General features: G+C 43.8%; 1 long non-coding RNA gene across 1 annotated transcript in view; it reads left to right on the top strand.

Annotated features, from left to right (window-relative positions):
* The first annotated feature begins 4,494 nt into the window (after positions 1-4,494).
* The window catches only part of LOC129211402 (uncharacterized), a 57,623-nt gene continuing 34,213 nt past the window's right edge, over positions 4,495-27,904 (top strand). The window contains exons 1-2 of the long non-coding RNA XR_008578837.1: positions 4,495-4,625; positions 8,439-8,579. This is a non-coding gene — a long non-coding RNA (uncharacterized LOC129211402). The remainder of the gene's footprint in view (positions 4,626-8,438; positions 8,580-27,904) is intronic.

Genomic DNA, 27,904 nt, shown 5'->3' with positions numbered 1-27,904 from the left:
TCATACCAGGGCTCTGAGGATGCCTTGTGTAGTCAGAGGAGAAACTCTATCTCATCCTGACAGAGGTAATTTGGCTACATATCTGTGTGGTAATATGCAGAGCTCCTGAACACTGTCTTTTTCAAATCACTACAGAAGTTCAGGCAAGAATCTGCTGCTTGTGAGATCAATTTAAAATTTAGATTTGATTCAGCAGATCATAATATTTGATTTGAGGTCCACCACCCTATCTCCTACAGGTTTTTCATTCTAAGTTTCCCACCTCAGTAAAATCAATGTATATTTAAAGATGGGGTTTTTTTTTGGAAACCATATGTTGCTGCTACAAGAACACATTGATGTCATATTGCTTGCTGGCAATATGTGTTATATAGTGACTACTTCCATTTTCCAATTCATGCTAAAACCCTTTATGCTGCTCTATCAGTATATTAGAATAGAAAACCATAGAATTCCTTATGAACCTAAGCTGATTTATAATATCACATAAAAGGTGAAATAGGAGGGGTTTTCTGCTTTCAATATAAACACGGCAAAAATTGTTAATTCAGCCAAGTATTCCACCGGCTCTGTAAATAAATCCCAAATCCCTCAATATAAAATGAAACGGATAGGTTGTTAATCCATTAGAAGAAAAATAATTGTCTTTTTTTTTTGTATCCACGACAGAAGTCTGAGGTTTGATAGATGCATGAGAATCATATTGTAGGAACTATTTTGCTCATCTGTAAGTTGGTTGGGGAAAGTGTGGTTAAAAAAATGTGCAGAGAAAAATAAAAGAGATTTGTGGAAAGATGAGGAAAGCAATGTTTCACATAGGAAAAAAAAATGGGTATTTTTCTACATTTGACAGTGACTTCCAAATTACTCTCAACTTTGCCATGACAAAATTACTCAATTTCCCCCCAAAATAAAAATTCAAATCCTTTTTGAAGGTAATTTACTATCCCATAAAAAAGCCCCAACTAACAAAATCACATTAGTAGGACCTTCTTGGAAAAAAATGATTTTTTTATGGACTGTCATCAAAATGCATAATATCAGGGGGAAATATGAACAGGAGAAATCAAAGAACTGAATGTTTTGAGTGAAGTAAGAGGAACTTTATGAGAATTTTCCCACAGTTTCTCTGAAACCCTGTGATCTATCCATTTGGTTGTCCATCCATCCTGAGTTTCCCATAAAAAAGCAGCAAGTTTTGGAGCTGCTACGTGTATTAAGCTAACCTCTGTCACATATTCTGGCAAAAAATTTGTTCTTTGTGGGAGAGGTACACTAAACTTTGTATGCACTACCCGCATTGCCACCACTTCTGCTCTTGAAAAGGTTCGGACAGAGCTGTGCGTGTATCAGAATTGGTAACGTTCCCAGAGCAAGAGCAAATCTGTCCTTATGAGATTATATGTTATTTGATGATTTTATCTTGCCCACATGTAGATCATTACCTGCATGTATATTAAAGGTAGTTTTCAGTGTTGCTCTTTCCCTTAACTCTTCTCTGAGACCCACCGTTAGCATGCCAGGCACGTGAAGGTGTATTTCAGCACTCCTGGATGGGTGCAGAAGCATGCATTGTCCGTGGAAGGATGGCCCGTGTGGCTGATGGGGACGGCAGCAGGAAACTCTGCGTGGCTGATCCATGCGAGACATGCTCTCGCTTCAGCTGAAGTTTTTACATCAAAAACGGCAAACAAGCCTCTTTTCTTCAGAGGTGATGGTGAAATTCACAGTGACTTTAATGGGACTGAATTTTCACCCTGCAAATGTTTTAGAGGTTACAATTTCTTCCTGGATGTGTCCTGTTTTTCACACTAAAACTCTTAAACCAGATTTCTCCTGGGAGGCCTCTGACTCCTACATTAGACTCTTTCTCAATCATAAGCTCCAAATCTTGCTTCTGACCCAAGACAGTATCTCATTTTTTAGCTGAGGATAGAGGGAAGCCTCCTTCTCCCCATATGCAGGGGCACAGGGATGCCTTCCCGGTCTCTGCAAAACTGCACAGCTCCCAACACAAGAGACACCAGCCTCATTTACATGCCAAAATGATAAGAAGAATCAATAGAAATCACAGCAGGGCTTGGTTTTCTGTTCTGACAGGCCAGAACCTACAACAACATCCCAGGGTGGTGGGAATAATATTTGATCACCCTCCTCTCCCACCTGTGACAGCATTCATCCGCACATCTGGCGAGCCTGCCGCAGAGACGTAGCACCTTCCACCAGCCTGGAAGACAGAAGCAAGGTGAGGCCCCGTCCCCCCACCCATGTCTGTGCTGACAGCGATTTCGGTGCTGCTGATGGTTGTCACATCTGCACCCTCTGCAGCTGATGCCTCGACTTCTCCCCTTCCACCCGGCTTCCCCCCTTCCCTGCTCAAACTCATCCGGAGATGGGAGGGAAGGTGATTGAAAATTCCCTTTGAAATCTTGTCTGTGAGGCAGGGATTTATCAAAGCAACAAGGTTGTGTGTGTGTGTGTGTGCACCAGCCCTGCTATCACATCAAACAGAACAAGAAGAAGGAGTTTCAAAGGGGCGCCCTCGTTCCCTCTTCCCTATTTCTACACGTGTACACACGCGTGCACACACATATTTTCCTTCCTTTAGAAACTACTGGGCTTCTTCTGGGGCTGCTCATTAAAGCCTGCGCTGGTGGGGGGAGATGCACAATCCCTCACCGCAGCCACAGCATTCAGGGGGTTAACCAGGTAAAGCACTGCACCAATTCCTGCTCTCGACCCGGAGACTAACGTGACAGCTGGATGCAGCACAAGCCAGTGGCTCAGAAATGGTCCCTTAAAAGGCCAGGATTACCCACAAAAGCACGTCAGCTCCCTGGCCTACAGACAAGAGGGTGTTGTCTTTAGTACATGTGACAGCTGATAAAACAGCCTTTCCCATGTGTTCAATAAAAGCAACAGGCTCGGAGACCCTTTCAACACCTTTATCCCGGCTGTCAGTTATGAAGCCTCCTGATACCGATAAGACACAAGTCAGGACAAATATTGCCCTGTTTTCTGAGGGGTGAAATAGTGGTGTATGCAGTGAAGTGACTCGAAGCCAGAGTGACAGGACAAACGCACCGCAGAGCTGGGAGCAGTGCTCCTGCGCGTATTCACAGAGGAACCTGAGTTTCTGGCTCAGAGAGACGGAGAGATGCCTGGCTTAATTTATGGGCTCTGAGTCGCTCCATGGCTGGGATCAGGTGGACTCTGGGTTCAGCCCTTCTACGGGGTGATTTGGCCCCATTCTGGATCTGCCTGCATTAGCAGTGGGTGACAGACGAGGTGACTCCAACACAAGTAGGCAATGATACCAACATTAGGAAGTGACAGAGGCCATATTTGTAATACTAATATCATGTTCCCGGTCTTGATGATGCTCTGCCTCTGGCAGCCTCCATCCCTCCTCCCAGAGCTAGGGCAGTGCTATGCCCACCCCCACACTGTTCCAGGAGTGGTGAGGGAATGTGGGAAGCAATTCATGGTCCTCCTCAGCCTTCTGCCTGAGCACTCCTTCCGTGCAGGAGCAAAGCATTGGTGCAGAGCTGCTGGACATATGGGGTGAACAGCAGGTGTGCTGAGAGGGAGAGGGGTCTGATAACCCCTGGGAGGGAGTCCTCTGTGTCTTACCCCAAACTGGGCTCCGTACTGCCTGCTGATCCACTGACTTAAGAACATCAGGCTATTTAGTGCTGGTATTGCAAAAGACCAAAGTAATACCAGGATGCTTAGGGCTCTAATCTCAGCCCATGTGGCTGTGCTGAGCTAGCTTCACCTCACAGTGAAAGCCTAACTGATAGCTGCAAAGTGGCAGTAGATCAAACTGCCCTGGCCAGCTGGTGCCCAGGGTATTTACCCAGGAGCTCCGGCCAGCGCTGCTCAGTGTCCCATACCCAAACATGAGGACAGTATTTCTGCAAAGCTGCAATCACAGCCCTAATTGCAGGGGGATGTACCCACAGAGAGGTGGTACGTAAATCCTTAGAAAGATACTCTGCCCTGGAGAGCTCTGGCTCTCTTTAGAAGAGGTAGGCAAAGTGCACTTCATTAAATGGGGCACTCGGCCTCTGAGCTGGTGACACAAGGTCACAGAAGAGGTATGTGACAGGGTAGCAATCCAAACCTCCCTGCCCTGAGCCTCAACCACAACTTCCCTGATGCTTTCTTTGATAACTTATTATCTTACTAGAAGAAATACAAGTTCATCTCCCTCCTGCTTTCCTACAGCTGAATACTTGCTGGTTTTGGAGTTTTTCACCATGGCCGTTTGGGAAAGCACTGGTTTAAACAGGCTCTGCCCTGTCAGCAGTGCTTGGCTCTGTGGCAGATGCACCCGCCCCGACAAATCCCGCCGGAAAACCCTCCCGCCGCAGTTTGACCTATGCCCGCAGGGCAATGGCGGCTTCAGCTGACGGGAGACAAAGCTGAGGTCGTCGGCCAATAGGGACCTACGTGACCATATATGACCGCAGGTCAGAGGCGAATGGGGTAAAATGGAGTCCCGTGAGGAGCCATTTTGGGTCGGTCTCCCTCAGGGCAGTGGGTCTGGGGTTCTCCCCGTGTGTTGGGACATCACCTGCAGTTCATCTTCTGTATGGATTGAGAGGCCTCATCTTACACGGGTGAGTGATTTTGTGCATTTTGGGTCATCAACCACAAACCTTAGGAGCTCTTAAGTCAGCAATGTGGTACTAATTTCCCAAATGATATCCTGAACCTGTGGATTGTTAATGTCTGTTGGAGCCAGAGTGGTTTCAGTTAGAACAAAACTTAGTTTTTCCCCCTTCCATCTTGTAAAATAAATATTTCTGATTGTTTGTTTGTTAACTGGACTTGCCTAGTTCGTGTGGTTCTGTGACAGGCTCGGCCTGAGCAGGTTTGGAAAAACTGTGCTGAACTCCTGCATCACTTTGTCCCAGAGGCCCCATTGTGTGAGACTTATGGGAGACAATGCTGCCTTCCAGCCAGAGTATCTCCTGCTGGGGGCACAAGGAGGAGTAAATGGGTACCACATGTCCTGTGTTCTGACTTTGAAGACCTCTCCCTGTGTGCAGCAAATTTTAGCACTTTCCTAGGCAAATAGATAATGCCTAAGGTGAGTCAGATGTCCACATATCCCTTGCCCCAGCTTTCTCTACTAAAGCAAAAAGAAAATACCTTTGGTAACTCCTTTGCTGCAACTCTGAAAGAGCTAAATAAAGAGGGTGTGTGTTGAATTTTGATGGGTGGTAAAGTCTAGAGGGCCATAAGGTAAGGTCTGCCTGAATTGTACCTGATGATGATTCTTTTTCCTGCTAGCATACCAAACTGTTTCATGGATGATGGCTGGTGCATCTGCAGATGCATAGACATAGCAAGGCTGAAAAGCAGCAGCCAGTGGGACTACTGCTGTCATGGCCAGGATCTTCCTTGGCTTTGCCCTGTGGCCTTTTGGTGAACCTGCTTGCTCTGTTCTCCGGCCTCTTCAAAGTTTTTCATCTAGCTCATTAACTGGGCTTGGTGAAGGGGGTCTGGAACTGCTTGAATAGAGAAAAGAACTTTGTGTGTTAACCTGCACAGCATTTGTATTGCATGAGTGTAAATCAGTAACATGTATTTGGGGCAGCACTGGGCTTCAGTTTACAGAGATAGCTTTCTCTCTATTGTGCATAATGCTCATAGAAATTTATTGACAGGTCCGCAAGACACTCTGAGCCTCTTAACAGAATCAGAGGCCTCTTTTTATAAATGTATCTCATTTTTATTTTTACGTGTTTGAGTGAATTTCCAGCTTATAAAAGTGAAGACCTTCTCTTCAAAGTTCACAAACACACTCACTAAAGCACAAAACTGCAGTTTCATTCCCCTCAGGAATGAAAGGCTCAGACTGCTGTCTTTCCTGTCCTTCATCACTCATCGCCACCTCTTAAACTCTGCTGATCAGTCCTGATCTCTGACTTCTCGGCTAATGCCTTCCTGGGTCTCTCCCCTCTGCTGTGTGCAGTCCTGCCACACTGCAGGACTCTCCTGTTGTGAGTCAGACTGAATGCACCAGCTCAGTTCCTAAACAGGGTCCAGTTCAGAACCACCCATTTATACACATATAGGAATAATAGAAGGAAAACCTGGCTCAGTGTGGGTAGGGAAAACTTCTCAGAGTGGGAATAAGGCAAGGATGTGAGTCTCAGGTAGCAATAAGTAGCAATAAGCAGATGTTTCCCTTTAGGACCCAATGGTTTCAGTCTCTCCAGGGTTCGTCATTGTGTCTTAGTTTCTGCCGTGCCCATTATCTTTGAAAGACATATCTATCTGGGAATGTTCCTCTTCTCTTCAATCCTCATTTTTCTTCCTGGGCGTGGGCATCCTCCCTTAAACTTCAAGCACCTCTCCTTAGACCTCAGTTTCCTAACTAAGATTATTTATTGATAGCTTCTTTCTTTTCTTTTTTCTTTTTCCCTTTTGGCTCCATGGCTCATCAATTAACTGGAGAGGGTATCGATCAGTAATTGTGTCAGGTTTCCCAAAGCTTTCTGGGAAATGCGGCGGCTGCTGCTGTTTCAGATGATTGCATATGCTCTGTCTTTGATTCACAGAGCACAGCCAGAGAGAATTCTCACTCAATGTGACTTAAACGAGCAATGAGCTCACAATTTACCCTTAGGAGGGTATTATTTGCAGCTCTCACTGGATGGGTGTTTGACATTAAAAAGAAAACAGAAGAAGCCAGAACCTAACAATTAATTCCCACCGAGCCAAATGGAAACTTTAAATTGAGGTTCTATGGCAATCTGACATATGTTAGCTTATAGCACTAGGCTACCTGGCTGGAAGGATATTTGTATCTGGCAAACTAAACTTACAGTAGTAACATGATTTGTACCACACTCTGATTTCACCTTCCTCCTTCTAAAGACTCAGTAAATTAAGTTCATGTTGGTGGCACTCTGTGCTGTAAAACTGCTGCTGTAATCTCTACTGGGTCTCCCACTGCTAGCACAGCTCCTAAATTTCAAAATTGTTTGCTTAAAGAGAACAGGTATTGATTAATAAGGGAGTCTTTTTTGAGTATTCATTTGCTTTTCTACATGGTGGATAATTCTGCCCTAGCAAGCTTGTAATCCCCAAGCCTGGGATTGGGAAGATGGTGTTGGCCTGTTCAACATGGACATGTGCAGGTGCTCACCTCCTTTCCTATGCTGAAATCCTATTGATTGGAGTTGAGGAGAAAACAACATGACATTGCCTTTACTTCTAGGATGATGTACATGGCCTTACACACCACAATACATCTCTGGCCTGAAAGACATAGTATCCATCTCACTGACAAATGCCAGTGTGTGTTTCAAAGCAGTTAAGAGTGGGTGGGTAACGGAGATGACACCATTGACCTATCAGCAAATAGCCTGAGAAAGAGCTGCTTTATATATCTGAATACAGTAGATATTTCACTAGTGCCTCATTTGCATTATACGGTGATCAGCTGCCTCCTGCTTGCTACTATGTCAATAAGTTCAGCTGCATTGAGCTCTTCAGTGGTGTTCCAGGGAGGGCTGGGCTGCCTGAACAGTGATGGGAGGTCTGGTACCTTGGGGAGTCATGATGGCTAGTTAAGAAGGTCCATTCCCCCAGACAGTCTGGAGTTCCTGCTGTCTCTGGCTGGTAGGTGATGTGATGCTGCAGAAGGGGGCTAAAGAGAAGATGCAATTTTTTGAATGCCAGTATTTTGGCAGGTAGAAGAAGAATTGCTTTGGGTGCTCCTACCCAGCCTGCCTTCTGCCAACAGGAGAGCTTCATGAAGTCTTTCCTCACCTGTGTTCCTTGCTAAACATCCCTGAGTGTTCCTGCTGACTTAGGATGAGACTTTGCCACATAGTTCTATGTCTAAGACCAACCTTCTTGCTCTTCAGGAAACTACTTCAGCAAGAGGGACTGTTCCAGCTACTCAGACTTTGGTCTTTAGCCCCTTACATAAAACTTCAGGGAGCATGTGCTTGAAATAAGCTGCTGTCACCACTTGTGCAATGTTTCCACCCTGAAGGGTAAGGAAGAGGAAAGTGAAAGGGCTGCAGGAGGGGTTGGAGGGGGTTTGAGGATCTCATCCACAGTGAAAGCAGAGAGGCTAATGTGAGACCTGCATATTTTACTCTCTATCCCAAACCAGCTCTCCGTTCTCCTGTGTTTCTGATATTGCCTCCTAGGGCTGTTCAAGGGAAGGTGAATTCTTTGCTGAAGTCCAGGCCTAATTTCATACTTCAATGGGAGTAATAAAAAGCTTATCAGATGGAGCTTGTTTTCATAACACCCCCTGCAAGCATATGTCCAGCACACACACAAACACAAAGGCTTTCTCATTATCCCCAGCTTTGTACTATCCAACTTCTACCATTGTTTTTTTTCTCACTGTTTGTACATTGACCTGTATTCAATGCAGCATCCCTGCATGTGTTTTCTCACAGTAACTGTTGTACATGTACCCATACGGATTATGCATGCACCAGATCTTCACAATTCCTTTGCGCCTGGCACAAGTTCAAATGAGTTGAATTGGAAAGCGATGGCTTTTTCCCCTCTCATCACTACATGTAAATCTTCATCAGGTTGGTGACTTTCCAGCATATCACACCCACTGTTTGTGTTTTGTCTTGTTATTTTATTATCTATTAGCTCAGCAGATAATAAATCAGTCTTAGAAAGAATTAGCACTTTGCCATTCTGCCTCACAGAGCACCTTTTTTTGTTTTTATTATTAAAATGACTAGTATTTCTTTCCATGAAAGGTCAGCATGTGAATTTTCTAGCCACCAGCAAAGCGTCTTTTGTAATTCTGCACACTGAGCATCTTCACCAGCCTGTCAGCTGCTGCTTCTAGCTGCTCCTCTTGTGCTGTGGACTTTCACACTGCTCTGAGAAAGCTTCTCAGCCCAAAGATGCCACCTACTTCCTTGTGAACTACTCCAAAATCGCTTTTGAGCCCATCCTGTAGTATGAGTGGTTGTTGTGAGAGATAAACCAGCATAGAGGGTTAGGGATGTTAAGGGTGCCAACTGAATGAGGAGTCTCCTGATGAGGTGGGCTCAGTTTGGGCTCTTCTAACTGTGAAGGTTAACCCTTGGTTTTCAGACCTGATGCCATGTTCAGGCAGTATTTTCCAAAGTTCAGAGCTGCTGTCAATGGATTGAAAGGTAGTTTGAACAAAGAACTGAGTTCCAGCAAATAAGATATAGAAGGTTCAAAGTTGGCCTATGTAAAAATTTAGTCTGTAATTTTAAGACAAAAGCAGAATCACATTAAGAAGCTAAGCTGAAGAAGCAGCTTTATTTCTTCATAGCATCCTCGTATATATGCTGAAACACATTCCTCCCCCATCAATCACAGTAAAAAGCATATTTGCTTAAAGTAGTTGTGAATGAAAGAGATGTGATGAAATCACTGTCAATGGTCAGGCTGGGAATTCATCAAGATGTCTACTGATCCTCTTAAAAACGTATCATTGCCTATTGAATTGTGGAGCCTAATGGAAGGCAAATTAGTCGACAAAGTTGGTTTTATTTTCCCAGAGTTATAGACTTCATCGTATTTCCAATTCGCTGCTAAACAAAGCTATGAGCCTACCTTTTGTTCAATTCGAAGCATTTAATGACTTCATAAAAAAAACCCAGGCTGTTGAAATTTATATCCATAAGTTGTCATCTTTGCCTTATTTTCAATTTTCCTGTGAAGTTATTAAAACATTATGTGATCGTAATATATTTATGGGGAGGGGGAAATGAGGTGTAACTCTGAATGAGGCACAATGATTTGAGAAGAACTGTAAAGCATCAAGTGCCACTAACTTGTACAGGGGAAGTTCTGTGTGTGTCTATACACTGAGTGGAGTTTTGAGTACATATATTCCATACTTGTTGCACAGAGTTTCTGTTCTCCCAACCTATATAAATATTAATGAGACTCAAAGGTATCAAACTCTGCTCAACAAGTTGAACTTAGACTCCCTTTTGCCTTTGAACTGCTTTGCCTTTTTCTTTTGGATACTGCGTGACAGAGGATAGGAGTTTTGGAGCAAACTTGATGGTAGTGTTTTGCTGCTAACAAGCACAGAGCCCATTATTATTCCCTATGCCTTTATTCACAGGGGAGAAAAAAAGAAAACTATTAATGGACATAAGTAGCTTTCTAGGCTTCTGTTCTGCTCTGTCTTCTCTTAGGTTATACTGCACCTTCCCTGTGGTATCTGAACTTCTGGCCTGTTTTGTCAGCTGGGTGCAGAGCCAAACTTACCTTTGTAAGTAGGATGCTGAGCACATTGACTGTACCAGCTCTGGACAGGGATTTTCTTTCTGCTGCATATCTGCAGAGTGTTTTGTGCAGGGCTCCTCACCTAGGTCTCCTGTGGCTGTGTTAAGAGCTCCTAGTATGGCACCAAAGACAGACTTACTATTTAGAGAGACCGTTGCTCTCAGTCTCTAAGCTTTCTCTCCATAGAAAGAAGTCAGTGCAATGTCCAAGCTGAACACAGACAGGTCTGAAAGATGTCTGTATTGAAATAAAGAGACCCCAGTGTGGCACTATTTTGAACGTATTAATCATTTTAGGGAAAAGCTGGACCTGGTATAAATCAGAGTTAACCCATTGTCTTGAGCAGTGCTACTCCAGTCTCCAGCGGTCGAGAAACGGTCCAATCAACCTGATGGCATGTCAATATGAGTGATAGGAGGCGTATGTTTCTGTGTGCTAAAAGCAGCACAACACATTGCAAGGGATACGAAACTGGAGCGGTTCTGACAGAGTCACATATGGCTTCACATATATAATGTGCAAATTCATCAGTCAAAAATATTGAAACACTTCATAAGGATAAAGCTCTGCTCCTATAAGGGCTGCAATCCCACAGACTTAAGGGGAGCAGAGTGGAATCAGTGCCAAGTGCTTGCAAAATCCTCCCACAGTAGTGTCTTCAAGGGTGGTCACATGTGAGCAACTTTCATCTTGGGAGACCAGAATTCGTATCTGCCTTTAGTCATATCCAGCTGAGTGATTTTACCCATCTTCCTCTGTCATATGCATAATAGCTTCAAACCACCCTGGATCAGGAGAAGCTGTCCATGCTCAAGCATGGAGAGAGGCCTTTTGACAGGGTGCTATGGAGCTGATGTAAGGGACACCAAAGGTTGTTGAAAGCAAGCACAGAGGAGTATAGGCAGAGTTAAGCCTCTGTGCCAGAACAAGGGCATTTCAGGTCAGGAATGAAGAGCCTTGGCAGAGCTGTGTGGGGAATCCAGCAAGGTATCTGCCTTCAGGATTCCTGTCTCCAATCTGCACTAATATTTGGCGCTCTCAGGGCTGCTACATCCACTCATTAAAAAGATGCAAAGAAAATATATGCAGGAATTTTTCCCTGCTAGGTTTATCCCAGCACCATTAAGCTTCATGTTTGCACATCCAAACAGCTCTGCAGCACCAGGAAATGAGTGTCTGGGCCCACCAAAAGCCTATGTTTGTCTTTCTGGGACCAGCATATACCCTGTGCTTTGCAAGGCTTATTTCGATTCCTGATTTTGGGTTGACAAGACGCATGGGGCTCCAGAGTGTAGCTCACTGCATAGACCATGCTGAACTGACAGGACAGATATGTGGGGGCATTTGCTGGTGCATGGAAGAAACAACGAAAAACTTTAGCTACATTAGAACTATTTAAGATAATCCTGAGAGTCCTTCTTACAGACAGCTCTGCTCCTGCTGACTCTAACTGTGTAATGCTAGAGCAGAAAGCCAAGCCCAGCATGGCTGGTAGGAGAGGGGTTTAATTATTTTCATTCTCCATTTTCATTTCAGCATTCCTAGTAATTTGCGTTGTCTTTGTTACCAGAACAAGGGAGACAAAAGATATTTGCCTTGTAGATTCCTTTAAAAAGCAGTTCTTGTGCTAGTGAAAGCAGCCTGCCTGACAAGCTGCTGAAACTAAACCCCACGAATCCACGTAGGTTTAGCACGGACCCAGGGTGACTCTTCTGGACCACGACCCTCTAAGAGTGACAAAGGAATGCATTCCTCTGGACCAGTCCTTAGTCTATTTGATAGGGCTGCCAACAGCAAGGTCAACGCAAGCCTAGCCTCAGGCATGTATTATTTGCTGTTGTATACCATTCCCTGGCAGGAGCTGAGCTGGACCACTAACCTTTTTCCCCTGGATCACAAAAGATGCTTTTGATGGAGTTAGCTCATGGTGACGGCCACAGCAGCTGATTTGGAGGCAGGAGTTGCAGAGTGAACAGCTCTGTTCTGTTGCTGAGCCTTGGTGCTTGATAAAACTGCATCTGTATGTCGAAAAGGAAAGCACATTACTAACGCTAATGGAAGGGTGTATTGTTTGAGATAGTTCCAGACACCCAGGAGACCATCGTATTTTCCTGTTGGAGTTAAACTGATGGGTGTTGTTCCAGACTACACACATGGGAATGCTCTTTATTTTCATTTCCAGCTCAGAAAGCTTGTGCCTTCCATTTTCTCATTGGGAAATCACACTGTTTTCTGTACCTGCTTATCATAAAATAAGAGCCTGATTGCACAGCATAGCTTTTGTTCCAAACTGCCTGTAAACTTAAGAGTAGCAACTGCAAAACATAGTGGTACGTCTGTGTCCTAACTGTGTGTCCTTTCTGCCTATCCTCTGAGCTGGCCGTAAACAAACAGGCTACTTTCCAGAAAACCACATTACCAAGGAATTATTCCTTCAACAATATTGAGCAGTCACTGAGCCTTTGCTCAGAGATACAACCATGTCTGGGAGTGAGGAAAATAGGTAGGTCTCAAAATTGGCACAGAGGAGGTTCAGCATTTGGAGTAAGAGGTCATATAAGAATCCATGTGCATGTAGGTGAATTTACCTGTACCAGAAAAAAAAAAAAAAAAGAGGAGCCCCATCAGAACTGTTCAGAGATGGATCTCTTTTGTTAGAAAATACTAGGGGTTTAATGCAGAGTTTACAGCATTAGTCCGTTGCTGGAGACAAAATATGGCTGTATACATTAAAAATATTGAATATGGCTGGCTACTGAGTGGATACACACAACTGATGTAGTCAGAATACATTCATTATTCTGGAAACACAGGCAGATTTTGTGCTTTGCTGCAACTTGCTGATGCTCTGCTTTTCATTCCATTTGAACCTGTTTTCTTTCATATTATATATTTTTTGAGTAGAGTTGGCTCTGGTGTTTTTAATGCCCTTAGCAGAGTTTAGAGGTCACTGTAGCAGAGCAACTAGTGAAGACAGCAGAATTCCAGCAGCAATTGAACTGCTTCCATGAACTGTTCATCGTTATGTCCTCTGGACATCTGTTGTGCTTCCTTAATGGGGACTGTTGGCTTTGCTCTTCAGGGACAGAGCAAAATATTCCTGAGTTCAAAAATACTCTGAAGTGCTAGTTAAGTCAGATCTAAGCACAGATAACACAAGCAACAAAATAGTTTGTCATGCTTTGCAGTTCCTAACATTAGTGTATACCTACACCAGCGAAGAGGAAACTCTATACTGATTATTGACTGAAATTCCCTTTGCACCTCTCAAACAGTGTGAGTTTCGCATAACCTTAAATCCTCACAGTCCCAGGTGACAATGAGGAGGAAAAAGTGTTGGCAATGGGAAGGTGAGAGAGGAAGTCGGAAGGTTGTGTCAGGCAGGAGGTTTCTGTAGCATGGTGGAGCAGCTGTCTGCAGCACAGGGAAGGGCAAAAACTGGCTCTAGCTTGACTGCAAAAGCCAGAGCCTCTTCTGAGCAAAGAAGCATGGCAACGCCGGGGAAAAAATCTTCCTTGGTGAGGTCCCAGCAACAGCAGGTCAGTGTGTAAAGATGCTGGGTCCAGTGGCAGCCATGGAGCCACTATTTCATAGCCATGTCAGATGGGACCAGCCAAGATCTTTGTGTCTCTTGATACAAGGGAAATGTAGGAACACAGAGCAGTGATTTTGCCCAGCATCTTCTGCACATGCCCTTAGCCAGGCAGGAGGTAGTTTCTGGGGAAAGGACACTATTAATAGTGCTTTCCAGAAGTTTCCAGCAGCTCTCTGAGAGAGTGAGTTGGTCTTTCACAGGAATTTTCTGCTTGAAAATGTTAGAGGGTTTTTTTCCTACACCATGCTGCAGGCTCCTGCATGCTATGTTGTCATACTTGGCAGGAAGATGAGGGGTAAGGAAGTGTTAAGTTATAATGTAAATTGAGTTTATTGCTGTCTGGCAGAATATTTTGGCAGCCTTTTGTGACAAAGCCTCTGCCACAAACACTTTTTTATGTTTGGAACCAGGTCAAACCATTACTCTGGGTGTCTGCAGGGACATGTACAATACTACAGCAGCTCCTACTGTCAGAATACGGATGCATCCCTGGCTTCCCACTGAATGCACTCACTTCCGATAATGTTAGAGTCCACAGGCTTTGCTAGCAAGAAAGCTTATTGGGGAGGGAGGAGATGACTGATTCAAAAGGGTCCATGTTAAACAGCTGTTCAAACCATAATGTTTCCAGTTTCTCAGTGCTTCAGTATAGGCACCACATCTTTCTTGAGGCCATCAAAACTGTAGCATAGATAATTGCTAATCTGTCAGTCTGCTAACTTCAAAGCTATTGAGGAAATCTATCCCAGTCTGGCCTTCAGTAGTTCACATTTGGGACTCCTGTTGCCATAAGTCAAGTTTTGTGTCACAAACCATCACATAAAGCCCTAATGATGTGATACCCAAAGGGCACAAGGGGAGGATGGCCAGTGGGTCTAGCAAGAGGAAGGACTCATCCCACATGTCCTCCTAGAAGGGCTTTCCAGTTCAGCGTGTCTCTGTAGTGTCACGTGAAAACATCCATTAGGTTATAATGAGCGTTCCTGTCATGATCCATTCTCTGTCATTTCAGCTGAGGAAGGGAGGGACAGAAGGATGGTAGTGAACTGCATTTCTTCTTTTCTTTCTTTGGTCCCATGATAGTACCAGTTAAAATTAATGGAGCTATTGTGGGTGTGCAAGCGTAGGAAAGGATTTATTTGACAGAGCTGCAGATGGAAGGGTTAACTATATGCCTAAAATGGCTTCACTACTCAAATATTTTCTTGGAAAGCTTTGAAATGGTAAGCCTTTGTAGTTGTTGGGGTTTTTTTAATTAACATTGATCATTGGCTGTACCAATTAATGCAATTACTTGGTCCAAAATAAAACATCCTATCAGATCTGTATCATATGCTAGTCCTCTCAGAAAAACAATTTAGGCAGAGCCGACTGAAGAAGTGGATTAGCCAAAGAAAACATTTCTGTTAAAAGAAATTATCATTTGGGGTTTTTTTAGAAGAAATGATACATTGCCTGCATGCAGAGTCATAACCCATTTCCTTTTCAATAGGAACTAAATATGTTTAATCACTAGGCTGTCATATTAACTATTATTTTTATTTAAAAAACATGAAGGAAACAAATGTTAAAATACAGGAAATTGTTCCAACATTGACATTTTTCTCTTGGGATACAGGTAGGATTTGAAGTTTCAGCAACTTTGGAAGATGGGGGTTCTGCCATGTATTCACATCTAGTTTTTCCAGTTAATTTCAGTGATCAGAGAAGTTTATGGGTGCTGTTAGTTTCCCAGTTCTGCATCCAAAGGATACATTGGAACACAGAGACGTGACCTGAGCATAACCTCCCTCTGATCTATGAGCTATATTAATATGACAGTGGGTGGTGGGGATTTGTACGCTTGGATCCAATTTTTTTCCCTCTAAAGTGCTAATCCTTCACTTGGAACCCACATATAAAAGACTTGGCTTTTCAGGACCAGATCATGTGTTTTCCAGGACAGTGGATGCCTCAGTATATCTGCTGGTGGGAATTTGTTGCCATCAAACGTGAAATGAGAGCTTAATTCTGGGTTTGCCTGAGGGCCAAACCTTTTTCACAGTTCCAATCCACATCTGAATACCACCACTTTGATCTTCCCTGCTTCATGGACTCTAGTCTTTTATCCTTAAAAGAGGTTCAGCCAGGTTTGTGGTGGAGATTACACCTCACTTCTTTGTACCTCTATTGCACAAGCATCACATCCCACCATCTCCCATCTGTTCCCTCTCGCTGCTTGGTGGAGACCGTCCTAGGAGGGTGTCCCATCCCAGCCATGTGAGACGGTGCCCTCCAGGCAAACTCAGAGACAGCAGCAAAACAAAAATGAAGAGAGAGAAGACCTCCAGATTCAATCTCCACCCGACATTTCCCAGATTCATTAGCATCCCAACATGATGCCACACAACTTCTGAATGTTCCTCCAGCACAATAAGCACAGCATGCTCCTATCTCTACCCCTCACACAATGCAATGGACCTTCTCCAGAGCTGTTCCATTTTGCTGCTCCTCCTCCACTAATGGTGAAGGGCTGGCTTCTCCCAGGGCTTTGCCAGACACCATGTGTCTTGCTGCAGCTTCTCACAGACATGTGCCTGCTTGATGTGGTTACCCCTGCACCCAGATGAGGAAGCCCAGCAACATTTTTCAGGCCAGCACAGTGGTTTTCAGCCTAGAAGGGCACATCAGGTCAAGTGGAACACTGCAGATGTTGGCAAAACTGGAGGAAATTAATAAATAAAAGTAATTCCCTTTCCCTCCAGTTCTTCCTCAAAACACTAATTAAAAAAAGAAAAATTCTGGGGTTTATATATTCTTTTTACTGGTTTTAAAACATTAAATAAAGCTAAAAAAACAAAGTGAAATATTACTTTACATGTCAACTTTTCTATTCACCAAAGCTGCTATGAGAAAGAGGGGGATTGGAATGTATCTCCCAAACCTGTTCTATAAGTATTCTTCACTATTGTCAGTGAGCTGAAATACCATTTTTTTGCCACTGATCTTTAAAGATCACCTGCGTGATCCATACCCTGAGCTTTGGCATGGGACATAAAAAGATGGGTCTGAGGGGTTACCTGCGGTCTGTTTTCTAGGTCACCCCTCTGGGGCACGAGGCACAGAGGAGTTTGACTTCTGTCAAACATGCATTTGCATCCAAAGAGAGAGATCACAGAAGGAGCACAGACAAGAGGTGAGCTTTGTGCTGTGGGGCATTTGCAAGCAGATGAGTGGTGCCAGACCTAGAGGACAGAAAATTAGGGCACGCACTTGGCAAAAGGACTGCAACACAGAAAGCAAATGGCACCAGTTCAGCTGGAAGTCTCTGGGGTTGTGAGGAGTCCCAGGCTGCTATGTGACTCCTCCAGCAGCCACTGCCTCCAGGGGCTGGAAGCTGGGATCTTTAAAAGAATCAAAGTGAATTAGGGGGTCAAAATCAGTGGAAATGTGGTGTGAAGCAGACGCCTTTGGGGCTGCTTGCAGGCTATATGAGATCTATCTTTAATAGCTAGGAACTCCCCAGAGCACTGACCAGGCTGTTGCTCTGTTTGAGATGTGCTCTCCCTTGGGTATAAGTTGCAAAAGTACATGTCAGCAGCCGGGTCTGAATGCCACACTCAATACCTGCACCACACCATAAGAGAGAGAGTTTAAAAGTAGGTCACAGCTCACTGTAATGTAAACTCTTTCTTCTCAGGTGCATCAAGGCATTCTTTCATGTGCTACTGAGGCAGGAGCAGCAATTCCTGAGCATGTTGAGCATCTGTGATCCATCTCCCACAGTACCTGCTCTGGGGACTCTGGAGAGCTGGAGGCTGCTGCCTTTGCTGCACACGGCAGGGTCTGGCAGGAGAGGGAGGATAGCAGGTGCTACATGTCACGGCACACAGAGCTTGGGTGACAGTCAGTGGCATCAGATATATCAGCTTTCAGGTCTTAGGAAGCCTCTCCATGCTTTTAGCACTGCCTGGTGCTGGTGCGATATCCTGCAGCTCACAGAGCAACCCTGTGCTGCTTTACTTTCCGTGTCCTGGCTGCACTTTTATCTCTCTGCCCTCATCAGGTGCCTTCTGACTCAAGCACATGTGTTTTCCCATGGGAAAATGCACTTTTTCTTAGCAACAAAGGCAAGGTCTGAGATAAACCATCTCAGTACAGCGAGATTAGCAGGGAGGTTGAGAGAAAATAAATGTGTGGTCATCACCTAGTGTCAGAAGCTTCAAGCAGATAGGAAGTTGAGTGCTCAGTTCACCATTTTTCTAGACAAGAGGTGAAAAAGACAGAAGTTCCAGTTGTCCGTTACTTGAAGATACGAGTTCTTCACCTCATCCCTTTGTACCTGCAGTGAATGGATGATGAAACCGGGAGCTTCCCCTGCACCTCTGTCCTGGTTTTAGCTGAGAGGGTTGATTTTCTTCATAGTAGCTAGTGTGGGGATATGTTTTGGATTTGTGCTGGAGACAGTGTTGATAATATAGAGATGTTTTTTGTTCTATGGACTTATTGTTGAGCAGTGCTTACACAGTGCCAAGGCCTTTTCTGCTTCTTGCACTGCCCTGCCAGCGGGATGGCTGGGGGTGCACAAGAAGTTGGGAGGAGACACAGACAGGACAGGTGACCCAAACTGACCAAAGGGATATTCCATACCATATGACGTCATGCTCAGTTTATAAGGAGCTTGGGGGAAGAGGGAGAGGTGGGGCGGCGTTTGAGTGATGGCGGCGTTTGAGTGATGGCGTTTGTCTTCCCAAGTAACCGTTACGCGTGACAGAGCCCTGCTTTCCTGGAGATGGCTGAACACCTGCCTGCCCATGGGAAGTGGTGAATGAATTCCTTGCTTTGCTTTGCTTGTGCGCACGGCTTTTGCTTTACCTATTAAAATGTCTTTATCTCAACCCATGAGTTTTCTCACTTTAACTTTTCCAATTCTCTCCCCCATCCTGATGGGGGGGAGTGAGTGAGCGGCTGCGTGGTGCTCAGCTGCTGGCTGGGGTAAAACCACGACAACCTCTAGATAGAAATCCCACCCACTTTGCTTTCAATATCACCAAGGCCACTGATCTCGATGGTTCCCAATGTTCTTCCCTAAGAATATGGAAATTTGACCGTTACCTACATTGCTTCCCTGCAAAATTACAGCCAAGGGCTGAAACAAGCAGATCATGAATGAGAGGTGGAGTCATTAAAGCTCACCAGAAGAGGAGGCAAATTTGCCTGTTCTCCACATGATGAAAGAATGGAGCTGGTGTGAACATTTACCATTGAAACTGGCTTTCTGAAACAAACAGTTAGCACCTAAATAATTCTGTTCACAGGAAATATCTGCTTCTTATGGAAGATGTCAGTTTTCCAGATAGAGAAATACATAAAAATGTCAGATGTCAAAATACATCAAAGATATTTCCGCTGAACTAAAACTGAGGTGCGGTTGTTTGCGAAAATTCAAGCAGGGAGAAGTTAGACTTCCCTGACTCCATTGCTGAATAATACCTATCTCTCCTACAGCAGGCTTCATCCACAGAGTGTGTATAACTGTATCCTCTCCTTTATACATACAGGAAAAAAGCTGAGATATCAGAGTGATGAAATTAGAGTAGAAACAGACCTTGAGTATTCTGGATAAAGTCGTTACCATTCAGTTGGCTCTCTTGAGAGCCTTCGGCCCCAGTGAGATTGGCTGGCATCTCTTTCTCACTCTACAGACAATCAGCACTGTAGGCATCAGGATTATCCCGCTAAAGAAACACTTTCATTCAGCACACTGCTCATAGTAAATCTAGCAAGTGTTGCCCTTTCATTTTCCCAGCTGTAGGCACGTGTTGATCGTTCACCAGCTGCTGGTACCTGTGTGTGTTAGCATGGGGGCAGACAGAGAGCATTAAATGGGAGTCCTGCATGATGCTACACCAGAGAGGTTTCTTCTCTCCAGCTCCATGCCAGCTTCATGGAGCAGCACTGTGCTCACCGTCACCCCCAACCTCAGCCCCCTCCGAGGTGGCCTTGGAGATGGGTACCAACAGGAAGGATGCTCTGGGTTTCTCCAGGAAACCTGCCAAATCGCACAGGATGAATGCAACCTGGAAAAATCTGTTTACCATGATGTGTTCGTATAGCTGGAAGGATGGAGCTGCTATTTCCAGCAGGTCTTCCTGTAAATGTAAAGGGGCATCTCAAAATGCATTTCAATGCTCTGCTCTGTCTCATTTTCACCTGTGATGTGTCATCTCTTAAGTGACTCCAAGTTAGCAGACACCAGCACGAAATTTAGTTTGTGAATGCAACTTCTGCAGTTGCATATGCCAGTTAGCCACACAATGGCCAGCGGGACTGGTTTAAATACATTGGGGTATAATTCTGGCCCTAACTGATAGCAATGACAAAAACTGCCCTGGATATCATCTTGATCATCAGTGTGCACAGGTTCTCAGTCTGAGGCAGGGTGAGTTACAACACAGTAGGTTTATCACAGTCAGAGAAATCCTCCTCAAACCAGTGAATTGTTTCTGTCCTTCATACACAAAGGAAATAAACTTGCACCAAAGTCCCACTAGTTTGTCCAAGGTTCCGCTCTTAATACCTCTGCTGTATAACACCTGACAAGAGCTTCCCAAGTGGCTGCCTACCCAAAAAAAGAGAGGAGACATTAGCAAGTACATACCAACAGCTCCACAGATGGGTACTTGGATGCAGGTCTAAAGATTAGAGAAATAGCGTCATCCATAGTCGACCAGAATTTCTCTTTCACAGGCAATAAATATTGGATTATGTATTTTGCATCATGACTGCCTTCTCTTTTCCTCTCCTTTCTTTTTTTCTTTCTGTATGGTAAGGAAAAAGCATATGATGAGTGTGGTATATTATAACTGAATATTAATCTCTTCTATTCAGTCAGTGCATGCATTCATTTATATGGATGATTTGCTAGTTTTGTTTGAATACATACACACATTTAACAGTGAGGTTTATTATGAAAAATGCCATCAAATTAACTCTTTTAAAAGATGCCAATATTATTGGCAAGAATTGCATTTTATTTTCTTTGTAAATGTGCTGCTTCCTTAGACATTCATTTCTTTGGAAATCCAGTACTTTTCCAAATGCAAAGACACTGGTGATGAGCAACTGTCATTCCCACATTAAAAAGCAAAACCAAGCCTTGATCTTTCTACAGCAGATTAGGGAGTGAGATAAAAATGAGATGAAAGCCTCAAATGTCTGTTCCACTAGGTTCGAGGCATTCTTTTTGTTTTAGTTCCGCACTCTGCCTCTTTAATTCCCGCTGGCTCAAATGCCAATTTTCTGCTATGTTGGCATGACTGCCGAAGAATTGCTTCTGTTAATAAACTGCACAAAATAGCTGAGCAATTAGGCAATTAAACTGTTTTAAATTTAATTTAAAACCCTGGCATTTTGCTAGGAGTACTTTTTTTTTTCTTTAATCCCATCTTTTTCGTGTGGTAGGAGGTAAAGGGCAAGTTGGAGGGGTGGGAAGCCAGCGTGGTGACAAGGGAAGAGTCTGGTGTGATCAGAGTTTACTCTGCAGATAAGCTCCCACTGCAGATAAGCACAAGGGCTGTCTGCTTTGGGGAGCACATTTCAGCCCTTGCCCCTTATTAGAGCAAGTCATTTTTTCCCAAACATTTAACACACAAACAAGCTTAATCTGATTTCTGTCCTGATCCCAGATGGGTATCAGGGCTTGTAAGCAAATGATTTCAAGAGCTGCCTACCTGCTCTTGGCTGCTAATTCAAAATAAAAAGGAGCAGTGGAGAAAACACAGGAATTACTATGCCGAAGGGTAAGCAACCTGTTCTGCTCATCCCCATGTGTTCCCACTGCATTCAAGGGCACTTCTCCAAGTTACCTGAACCATAGGAAAGTTTGTCCTTTAGTTTATTTGACCTGTGCTTACAGAGATGCATTTTTTTGCTACAGATCAAGTTTGCATTTTGATAAATGCTCTCTCACTGACTTGCTATCGATGATGGCAAGGGGATTTATACTTGCTGGAGATGGCCCAAGAGGAGAATGGTGAGAAAACTTCCTCCATCATGCCGTGGCTGCAGTCCTGAGCCCAGCATCAGCTGCCTTTCTCTGCTGCCAGCCAGAGCCCCTCCTGGGCCACTTGCACGCTACGGGCCACGCTTTGGCAGCCCATGCCCATCTTGCTACATCCTTACCCAGCCCAGCCCTCTACTCCTGGACCACCATCCAAAATCTGTTCATGTTTCTCTGTTCCAATCCACAGCCCCAACCCATCCCATTCATGGACCCAAGCAAAGTTCTAATCATAAATCTTCAACTACCCAGCAACATCCCATCCCTGTGCACTGCAACTGCTCTTCCACCCTCACTGCTTTGCACCATGCACCTCAGCTGATCCTCAATGCTCCTACATTTTTCAGAGCAATTTGTCCTCTTTACTTCTTAATGCATTAGATCTCTTTTCTTAGAATAGTGGCTGGAAGAAACAAAACATTCTCCTTAGTGCCCTGCTAAAACTTTCCCCTAATAAAAACCCACTATGTTTTCTGAGCCTTTTTGAACTACCTCCGTTTGGATGAATGATGCCACAGCTAAGCGAAATATAGCACAATGTTGTATACCCTGCAGTGCTGACTGTCTCCTCAAGGAAAGCTTATATTTCCGTGGTCACGTAATGGCTATTTTTAGTGAACCAGTCATTCTTGTTTTTTTCCTAGTCTTTGAAATTAAAAATAATGGAAAAAGAATTAAAAGAATTCTTCTAAAGGTTATAGTAGTCACACACTGTTTGCAAAATTCAAACTGAAACTTCCCCCTCTGAGCTAATTTGGGGATATCAACATTAACAATATTCACGTCATCATTGCAATCAGGCTCACATTATCATTTCCACTTAATACACCATGGGGACCAATCCTGTGGTAGCTGGGGAAATGTACGATAAGTGAATTCATTATTTCTGGTAAGATTCTATGCTTAATCGAGATCTCCTGTTCTGCACAATGAACGCACTTGTTACCCTGAGAACAGACGAGTCATTCCCAGGAAGTTCCTTGCTGCAGACCTGAATGTCTCTGCACCTTCGTGCTGTGGAGGAACTGTCAGCAGCGCAGGCTATGCTGGGGTGTTAATAGAGATACAAGGGCTGGAAGTGCTGGATGAGTTGGAGAAGTGAGACGTGCCATGGAAACAGGCTACTCGTGGCAGTGTTTTGTTAGTGCAATGCAGTGAATTGGGGCAGCAGCAAGACTTTCATTTTCTGCCTTTTGGACATCTCAGAGCACCATTTCAAAACCATTTCATTTTTTGTCTCCATATATTAGCATAGATTGCAATATTCATTTCTGTCCTCTCATCCCTCCTGACATTGACTTTCCACCACTAGCTCTTTGGCTGTCCAGTCTATTTTGACAGCAGGGTCTTCAGAACAGCATCTCCCTGTCTGTGTTTATACAGTGCCAAATACAAAGGGAAACTGATTTTTTGCTGGACCTTTAGCTGCTACTGTAATGTACATAATAATAATATTACATCTTTAAACTATCTGTCCTGTTTCAACGCATCTGACAACCTTCTAAGAAAAAAAGAGGTATGTATTATGCAAATGTGAACAAGCTCTAACATCAAGTGGACAGCACATAATTCCAGATCATCTTCTGAGTGTCACAAAAAAATGAACTGTCACTGGCATGACATAGGGAGGGATAATTAAGATAATGGCTTGGTCAGTATGTTTGTACATCACTTAGCAGCCATCAACAGAATTACTGCTCAAGGTAGACCCCATATCACTCCTCAAGTCTCCTTGCCAGCAACATGTAGTCAGGACTGTGGAATAAGAGAGTCTAGGCTTTAGCATTGTACATAAGACAAGATTTTTCAGGCACTGTAACTCTTAGAAGGCAAGCATCAACTTTCCTGATCCTACAGGCAGCATCCTAAAATCTTTGGGTGGCCAACACCACAGAAGGAGAGCCATGGTCTGGCAGTGGCTCACAGGTGGGAGGTGACAACAGTTCTCCATGGGGTACCAGCACCTTGCTGGGTTGGACTGGACACATTGCTGCACCCTTGGGTATGACAATGATGCCATCCTCAGTGATTAGTACTGGTTTATTTCTACCAAGCTTCGGGATTACTCAGCAGGGCCTTTCTTTTGGTCAGGGGACTCAGCTCTGATGTGTTTCAAGAGCCACATGTTGGTCACGAACCACACATTGGCCATTTCTGCTTTGTTTTGTAATATACTGACTAAAGGAAGTCCCAGGAATTTAGTTGTTTATTGTAGTTCCTACAAATACCAGCAGAGGTTGTATTGAAATGTAAGATAAACACGTATGCAAATAATACATTGACTCTGATTCAGTCACAATGACTTTGCCAATAAATATACAATCATTTTATAATACATTACATTTGTATATTTTAAACGACCTAATTGATAGGAGCATGAAAGCATTAAATTACCATATAGCAAGACAACTACACCACACTAGACATCTATTAACATACTACATGTCAATCAGTGTTTTACCAATTAATGGCTATCTAATTATCTTGCTATAATGAGCTTGTTAAATGCCAATTAAATGGCAAGATGTCTGAATGCATTAATAAGAATGTAATTACACAGTTATTGGTGACATAATTTTCACATCATTAACTAGTAACTTATCCTTATTGAGTTTAATAAGTATATTCTTTTAATTTCCCATTGATCCTGAATCAGGATACAATCACTGGTCAGTTAAGACTGAATGAGATGGCTATAATTATCAGGATCATTATTGGAAAAGTTTCATGTCTCCAATGTTATAAATAAGCAATAACTGAATAATGCATTGGAGGAAAAATCAACTGAAAGTGTAACTACACTCTGTGCAAACAGAGAATAACCTATGATAGAGAATCTTCTTCTTCCAGACAAGAAATGCACCACTGATAAAGGACCAGCTTCTGAACCTGGACATTGCAGTTTGTTTGGACAGCAGAAGGTCTATTTTCCCCTATCAAACTTTGCTACTAGTGTGCTCTAACTGAAAAGAAACCACGAGGAAGGCTGAGTCCTAACCTGGCATGTCGTCCCCAGGTGAGGACACTCCGGGACACCCCAGGAGCTTGTGGGATGGGATGATGTCACCTTGCTTGCTCTGTATTACTCTCAGGGAAATGGTTTCTGCTGCCTTTTGGTGTAGCTAGGGAGGATGAGGTGCAACAAGAAACACACAATGTGCTCCTGCATGGAGAAGGGCAGTACAGCCTGGTGAGACCAGCACTCTGCTGGGACTCAGGAGACGGTGGAGTCATTCCCAGCTCCACCTCATACCTACCCTGAAGTTTGGACAGGTGACTTAATCTACCCTATCCTCTCGTTTTCTGGGACCTGTGAGAGTAAAATGATCACCAGTGATACTGAGGTATCCAAATCCTCCAGGTCAGGGGCTGCACAAACACTGGTGTCAGCAGCAGCTCCCCACAGAGCAGGTATTAGAGCAAGTTAAAGCTGTCCACAGGAAGCTGAACTGAGATCTTCTCTTCAACCATTAGGGTGTAATAGCTTGTATGAAAGAAAATAGCCATTCTTCCATCCCAAATCTTTTGTTTATGAAAAGGAAATAAATCACCCAGTGCATTTCCACACCAGGAAAAGCTATTTAACCAAGCGAGCATGTGTGAGCCATGGCAAATGCACAAATAGTTCTGAGTTAATCTCTTCCTTCTCCCTCTCATCCCATTTTTGCAAAAGATTTGGCTCATACCATATCTACTGTATTTAAAATAAAGAAAGAGATTGACTGTCAGTTACAGAATTAGGCACTGAGTTATGTGTATAACTAACTCAGCCCTTGACTGCAGTGACTTAACTAGCCACCCCTCATTAACCTTGACAAGTGCCACAGGTCCCAGGGCAGCCCAGCATGTGTCCTGCATCCCCAGCTATGTGTGCATGGTGCGTCTCCAGTGGAGCTTTGCCAGTATTTCCTAGACACCAGGAGACAAGAAGACGCTCAGTGGTCCATCACAGCTCGGCAGAGCGCTGCAGCCCGCACGTTTAAGTGTTTTTCTGAACTGGGGCCAGTGGAACTACCTCATCTTTCCTAAGGATGTAACCTAGCCCTCTTATAACATTTCTTCTTTCTCTTTTCATCTATCTTTCTGACTCCTTCAGTATTTTATTAAGAGAACCGGGGAGGTCTGCTGAATTCCCCTGCCTCCTGGGATTTATCTAACAGGAACGTGTTGTTCCTATCTTGGACAAGTAAGATGGGCAAATGCATACACAGACATCACAGTAACATCATCTTCTATTGATCTCTACTGGTCTAGGCATAGTGTGGATGTGCTTTGTTGGTTTAAAGAGTTGTTTTCAGTGGATACTTGTCAGATTCCTTCCCTCCCTCATTTTCATCTCCTTATGAGAGCGACGGTTTTGTGTGAAAATACAGAGGTGCTCTCCTTTTCCTCAACAAAACAAAAATAAGAAAAAAAAAGAGAAACTCTCCAACCCCTATGCAGCATTTTTGGTTTTTGCCCTGAAAGCAATATGAAATTGCACTGAGCAGGTATGGTAATAATCAGCACTGACTGGAGTAATGATGTGTCTCCTGCACTGAAGCTCCTGACAGCAAAATCATGACCTGCTCCCCACAGGTATCAAAGTCACTAATTACCCATCATGCACTCAGGATCGGCATTCATTAGAGGAACTGACACTGTGTTATTCAGTCAAGGGGAATCTCTTTCAAGTCCCTGCACTTTTCCCTTGGATAGAAAGAGACTGCATCAGCACAGGCGCCACGTTTGCCTTCTGTCATTGGGCACCATGCTGCACCTCGCTGGCTGCTGTGTTGCACGGTGCATGAGACTCGAAACCGAGGATCCAGCAAGAACAGCTGAAGGATCTGCTCTTGGCAGTGCCTGGAAAACTTTTAGTACCAGAGCATGGACAAGCACATTTCTAAGTTCTGCTGCTGCTGCCCACCTGGTTGAGCAAAGCCAAAGGGTCTAAATCTCTTCTCAGCAATGTCCCAAGTGCTGCCATCTAGATCCAGGTGTCTCCTTTGCCTCTCAGATGAACAGACCACCTAAAGAAAATGGGTTGTTCCAGATGTTTTTTCAGGGCTAAGCTAATCAAGAGAGTTCTGTTCTAATGCATACGTAGGCTAATGAGATGACTGATAGGGTCCATCTTACTAAATTTACATCCAAAGGTCCTTGATCTCTGCACGGACCAGATTTGCTTGGAGCCCTGTTTCAGACCCATCTGTGATGGGATTTATACTTCTGCCTCATACCCATTTCCCCATTACAGCCTTTCTCCTTACCTTCCAATTTTTTTTTTCTAGGTTGCTATTTGCTTTTACCCTGTGTCTTTGAAACTGAAAATGGTAGTTAGCAATTAAGACTAATTATTTTATTGGCATATTATCTCTACAGTGGCACTCACCAGAAGAAAATAATAAGGAGTCAGCACTGGTAATGTTAAACAATTTATAGGTTACGTAGTTCGGAGAGACACTAGAGCCCTTCTTTACACTGAAATATCCAGCACTGATCACTGTTATAGCCAGACTATCTTGCTTGGGTGAACCATTAGTGTATTGTAGCATAGAAATCCCTATAGTGGCTATAAAACATATTTATATATCTATAAAACCAGGATGCTTTGGTCTACTGAAAGCACTTAGATACTTTGATCAAGAACATATAGAAGCTGGATGTATGGCGAAAAGAAAGAAGACATGCTCACGTTTTGAGATCGGTGTTTATTTTCAGTTGTCTGTGAGGAAAGCCCATCAGTTCGATGATTATCTGAATGTATGTGGAACATTTGTAAAAAGCTGAGAGAATTCCATTATGTGTAAGCTGCTTAAAAAAGTGGCTCGCTTAAGGTTATTACATTGCTGCTTTGGGTTATTTTTGTTTAATTCAAACTCTGCAGTGGGCGAGACTCAATTTCAGTTTAAACAATCACTTCAGTGCCTTATCTTTCTCATCATCTTCTGTACCTACAAAATTTTCAGTGTGGGATTCAGATAAATAAATACATGATTACACACACA

Source organism: Grus americana, chromosome 11, assembly GCF_028858705.1.
Source record: "Grus americana isolate bGruAme1 chromosome 11, bGruAme1.mat, whole genome shotgun sequence".
Classification (NCBI taxonomy): Eukaryota; Metazoa; Chordata; class Aves; order Gruiformes; family Gruidae; genus Grus; species Grus americana.
The sequence above is the reverse complement of the archived record's forward strand: the minus strand, read 5'-3'. Positions and strand labels throughout refer to the sequence as shown.